Here is a 6,607-nt window from a genome sequence, read left to right as displayed (position 1 = left end):
CCCTTACAATGGTTGGTCGAGATTTTGCCTTCTTGAACCAAACTCGAACTTCTTCAAATAGCTTCAAGGAATTATCAAGCTTCTCTTCGATTTGGAGTATGCTTTCTTTGAAAGCATCTAGTTCTCCTAACACGTGACCCTCGAGAGTCTCCTTATCATGTTCTATCCTTTGTAAGTGCTCATCCATAGAGGATAGAACATTCTCCAACATAGAAACTCTCTCCTCTAAGAAGCTAGAGTCCTTACGTCCAGTCTTACTTAAAGAACGGGCCTTCTTGCCTCCCCATCGAGAAGGAATAACATCCCTTCCTCTTTGAGACTCAACATGCTCCATGATTACACTAGAAGCCCTACCCACAAACCACTTGTGCTCCCTCTCGAATGTTGCTCTGATGCCAAATTATCACGGCCTTGGACACACTCCAATGCTACCGTGCCGGCACTCGGACTTACTCAACCTCTTGAGCTAAGACCAAGTCAGCCTAACCCTCAGTATTAGATAAGAAAGCTAAGAACATAAGAGAACACAAGAAAAAGAAAGCTTTGGTGGAAAGAACACTTTATTACTCAATTGTTTGTTACAAATGACTCACACACGACTTACACACTCAAACTCTAACTCTCACGTCCTATTTATAGCTATCCACCTCCTTAATGGATGGTTAGGATTAAATCTAATCAAAGGTCTAGATTAATCATCCAGAACCTTCATTACAAATATCTATCCTACCATAACTTTCTAAATACTTCTAGATTATTCCATACTACTCTTCATACTTCTATATACATCAAGACTTTTCTAGAACCTTCTAAGATATTCCGGGACCTTCTAGAACATTTTAGAACGTTTCAAAACCATCTAGAATATTCTCAAATACTCTAGAAAACTATACAAACGTCGTTAAATTTAACCTTTTAAAATTTAGCGTGACATTCAGGAAAACAGTATTTTTTTTAAAGTTCAATTTAATGTGAACTTCTAAGTTCTAACTTTTAAGTTCTAAGAAAAAAGCAAACTTTTCAAATTTTTTTTTTGAACCAACAAATAAACATTGTCAAAGTAACCAAAAAATCAAGCAACAATGCATCACTCAGAATGCAAAGAAAAATTCAAAAGATTAAAGGAACCAACTTTAAAAAAATGCAAAACAAAAAGGATGCACAACATAAACAGTAATATACATGCAATCCAAAGTTTTCAATAAATGAACAAAAATACCCAAACAAAAATTTAAGATAAAAAAATCTTTAATTAAGAACAGGGGTTACGAAAAAATTTTGAAAGCAAGAACAATTACAGAAGATGAAAAGTTTTAAAAAAGGAAATGGTGAGTGCAAACGTCTCAGAAAAGAAGTGAAAAAAAAAAGAAAGAGAAATGAATTTGAATTTTTATAAGGGACAAAAAAAATTTTATTCTCCCTCATTAATGAGGCACGGTTAATAAGGTAATCATTGAGTAACGTGCAGAATTACAAAAAGATGTAAGGCTTCAAAATCCTAAATCACATCGAACACCCGATCTAATCCTAGGTAAGACTGTCTGTCTGATTTGATATCTTACTCTACAAAGACGAATCGGATTTATAGATGCTTGAATTCGAGTTAACAAAGTTTGGACTCAAATAGAAACACTATTCATACTCTGGACAAAAAAATATAGTCAAGCCCAAAAAGAATAAAAGCTCACCCAATAAAAGTGACTTCATCTACTCCTATCCGACCTCACAAAGATTGGATGTAACGACGACAGTTTGACTCTTCTTATGTGAATAAATAATTAATTCTTAACATATCTTCTACTTATCTAAAAAATAAAAAAAACCTAAAAGAAAAAGTGGAGAAAAGAAGAAATGTGCGGTGGGTGTTGTCGTTTTGCTATGGATCATTAGACTTAGAGGACAATCTTTACCCAACTTCTCTCTCCGAGAATCGAATACTTTGTCACTCAATAGTCAATGCATCTATGGAAAGATTTGAATTTAATAGATTAGCAAGACTTGCTCCAAAGAAAGGGTTTATCCCAGGAGGAGGAGGGGCTGATTCGGGCATTACCGTTAACAACAACCCCACGACCACTTTTTAATTTATTTTATATCACTTTTACGTGAAGCAGGATTATAAATTTTAGACAAATATTACAAATCAATTTTTAAAAATTTGTTAGCAAAATATTTAGTCTTTAATAAATTTTAATTATTAAATTAATATTCAAAATTTTATTTTGATAGATAAATTAATCCTCACATTAGATTGGTCGTCTATATAAAAAGAAAATTTTAAAATAAAAAAAAACTGTTATATTTTTTATTATTTTTTATTAAAAAATGACGGAAATTTTATCTATTTTTTTAACTAAAATTTGACGTGAGAATTAATATATCAAATAAAATAATTAAAAAATCAGAAATTAATTAAATTATTTGACTAAAAAAATATTTAAAGACTGATTTAGGATATTATTCTAAATTTTATCATACATTATATATAGTTCCCTTTACAACAACGAACCTTTACTTGGACTTAGTATGTATTTGGTTCTTAATTATCTTTTTATGACTTCTTTTTATTTATTATCACTAAATGAAAATATTAAAAGACTAACTTTTTTCAAATTAAATAGAAAAACTGACAAATTTTCACTTGCCATGTATACAAGGATTGATTTTAACTGCATAATTAATTATAAATTTTTGTTCAATTAAAAAAATATTATCTACAATATATAAAAAGGATCAATAATTCAATCTGTGTTGGCCTAATATTTAATAGAATTTTAATTATCATAAACTGATTAATTTATTATTGGGATAAAATTTTGTTGACATAAATTTATATTTGACATTAATTTAATAGAAAATATTAAGGAATTAAGATTTTTATTTAATATAAAAAATACGAAAATTAGCTAGTAAATAGTATTAGTTTATATATAAGGTAAAAACAATAAAAGATTGTTGGCCACTTATAAATTTTTTCTTTTCAATTTTTTTATTACATTGCTTTCTCAAAAGATTCAATCATAAAATTTCAAAGAGATCTACTGGAACCTTGCTAGATCATACCAACTCTGTCATTATAAATCTCATCCTATTGAATATGACAGTTGATTATTTCAAGTTTTCAACATTATTTAATTTAAAACTTAAAAAGTATTCCATCCGTTAATATTTTACAAATCGCACACAACACGTTCATAAACCTAGGGCATCTTCCTTCGCTCTTTCTCTTTGAAATTAGTCCCATCATTATAACTTTTCTATTAATTGATATATCTGTGTGGAAAATTTTTAAATGTTACTGAAATACGAATGTTTTAGTAATTTTAATCATTAATTTTAATTAATATATATTATATATATTTTATAATTAAAATTAACGGTTAAAAATATTAAAATATCAGAAGAATTATGTGTTAAAAGAAATCTATAATATGTGTTAGAAAAATTAAAAAAAACAATAAAAAAAAAATATGTATATTTTAATTATATATAATGATACAATATAAAAAAATATTTATAAATATTAAAAAAATTAAAATAATAAAAATATAATATTTTATAATAAATATTTAAATATATTAAATAATATTAATTAATCTAATTGATTCTAATTGTATTTTACGTATATGTATAAACACAAAATGTAGATGAAGCTTCGTTCTCTCCAGCCTCAATGATTTATGGAGAAAGATGCACACGCTTGTTTTGTTTCTTGCATGTCACGAATGCAAGCTGTGGAATCAACCACACATATTTATTAGATTAAGTTATATTCATATTATATTCATATTAAGTGTGACTCTTCTCTAAATCATACCTAAAACCCAAGTTATTTAAATTGAATTGTCTTCTATATATATAGAGAAAAACTTATATATCCAGTGGACCATATAAACCATTAGCACAAGAAGACACGGGATTCCCTAGATTTTAAAAGTAAAAGTTTTGTATATTTAATTAAATAATATAAATTTAATTTATAAATTAAATACAATTTATTTCAACTTATTTTAACTCGATCTAATTCATAAAATTAAATACGGATAATTCCATTTAGAGTTGGGATAATTTCAGTGTTCGAGATTTTCGTGTTGAATAACATAAAAAGCAAAATAATTTTATTTTTACATTTTAAAAATTGAAATATAATTAAGAGTAATTTACATATATTATTATTAGAAATTTTTTAATTAATAAAGAGAAAAATATTGGAATAAGTATCAACATTTTTATAGATTAGTACTATAATTGATCACAATTCAATAATAATTTTTTCTTGAAAAAAAATTAGAATGACATCTTGTTGAATAAGAGGATTGAGGAGTACTGAATGAATAGAGAGAAATTGGCAGAATAAGTAGAAGATGATTATTATTGTTCTGCATAAACTGGTTTATATACATGAGGTTACTTGCACTGTAAGCAATACTATCAATAACTACTAACTGTTATTAACTTCATCTAATAACTAACTCAAAACTAACTTAATAAACTAGTTGACAAATATTACAGTAAGCAATATCACAGTAAAATATCACAGTAAGCAATATTACTAGTAACTAGCTAATGCTAACAAAAAAATAAACTAAAATAATGAAAAGAAAAACCCATAGCAATAAGACTCTAATAATTATTGACGTATTGCACTATTGTACATGTTATTTTTCTTAGTGGCAGTTCCCGAAAGCATTGGCATAATTTATTTATTTATTTATTTATTTACTGGGTTGAATAAGGACCATTAGCTAAAACTTAGTCAAATTTGGCGACCTCATTTCTTAATTCAGTCAATGTTTATTAGTTAATTTGTCGTATTCTCAGTTCTTAATATGGGACGCGCTTCTCGTCCTTTATTCAATGCTCTATAATAAATTATTATCTGCACTTACAAAATAAAGAGAAATTTATCACTATTTAGAGAATAAAATGCCCAATGAGCAAAACATACTAAATTTATCACTATTTTTCTATTAATTATATATGAAATTAAAAATTAAAATTAGTTATTTGGATAGAAATATATATAGAGCACATATTCATATTGATGATTAATGATAATCAAATTTCATAAATAACTAATATTTTTATTTGTAATAATGGAAATATAAATTTTTTAAAATTATGGTCCACTTTGTTCTCACAGTATAGATTATTATGTATGGCACAAAAAAAATTATAAAATTAAAATATTTTTACAAAAAAAAATCGTTGATTGACAAAAATTTCTAGTTAAGAAAACCGAGGTATCTGTAGATAAAAAATCAAATAACAAGATTTTTAGTTATTTTTTTATATGAAAAATCTAATTTTTTATTAATAATTAATTTTAACATTTATTATCTAAAATTTAAAATAATTTAACGTATATACTTTTACATTTAATTAGGTATTAACTGTTAAGTCTGTTGCACAAATAGAAATAATTAATTCTTATACTTGCTATTTAAAAATAATATTTTTCCCTGTGTATATAAAAATATAATTAGATATTAGCATAAAAAATTATACTAATAATTATAAAATTAACTCAAAATTAATTTTTTTAAAAATAATTGAATCTTGATTCTAACTTTTAATTATAACATTAGTATTCTCTCTAAATTATATGTAATAAATATTTGAAAGAAAAGAAATACAAATATAAATATAGATTAGAAAGATAAGCGGTGAAAATTTAAAATTAAATAAAAAATTATGTATATAATAACAATAATAATAATAATATTTTTTATTTAAATTATATTATTTTGTTAATTTTGTTTTCTGTAGAAGTGAAAGATAGAAAAAATAGAGTATGAAAGAAAAGAGAGAGAAAGATAAAGATGAAGAATGAGAGTGAGAGTGAGAGTTTGTTAATTTTGGAAGAAAAAATTTTACTTTAACTATAAAAAAATATCGGATGACATATTTTGATTTGTTAAATTACTAATATAAAATATAAATTATATATAGAGTAAAAATAGTAGAGAGAAATAAAAAAATGGAGATAGATGAGAGAATTTAGGAATAGAGTTTATTAAGTTTGAAAAAAATATTTTCTCTCAATTTTAATAAGAGAGTGTCATGTGACACATTTAATTATTAAATTAGATAGTAATATATGATACATAATATAGGTATATTTTAATTTCAATTTTAATATTTTAATTTTAATTTTAATACAATTAAAGAATGTCATGTTGTATATTTTGATTGTCAAATTAGTAATTAGTCATTGATATTGATAATGATATATAAAATAGATAGAGTAGTTGAAGGAATGAGAGAAATAGAGAAAGGAAGAGGGAGGAGGGAATAACTCTTTAATTTTTGAGGAAAAGATTTGATTTCAATTGCAATGAGGGAGTGGCATGTGACACATTTTGGTCGTAAAATTAGTAAGAAGGGGGGAAGAATTCTTTAATTTTGGAGAGAAAGATTTAATTTCAATTACAATGAGAGAGTGTCATGTGGCACATTTTGGATATAAAATTAGTAAGGAGGAGAGGAGAATTCCTTAATTTTGGAGGAAAAAATTTGATTTCAATTGTAATGAGAAAGTGACATGTGATATATTTTAGTTGTGAAATTAGAGATATATAATAGAATAATAGATAATAGATATAAT

The sequence above is a fragment of the Arachis ipaensis genome, chromosome B9 (assembly GCF_059453495.1).
Source record: "Arachis ipaensis isolate K30076 ecotype BB chromosome B9, ASM5945349v1, whole genome shotgun sequence".
Taxonomy (NCBI): Eukaryota; Viridiplantae; Streptophyta; class Magnoliopsida; order Fabales; family Fabaceae; genus Arachis; species Arachis ipaensis.
This window is presented reverse-complemented; position numbering follows the sequence as displayed.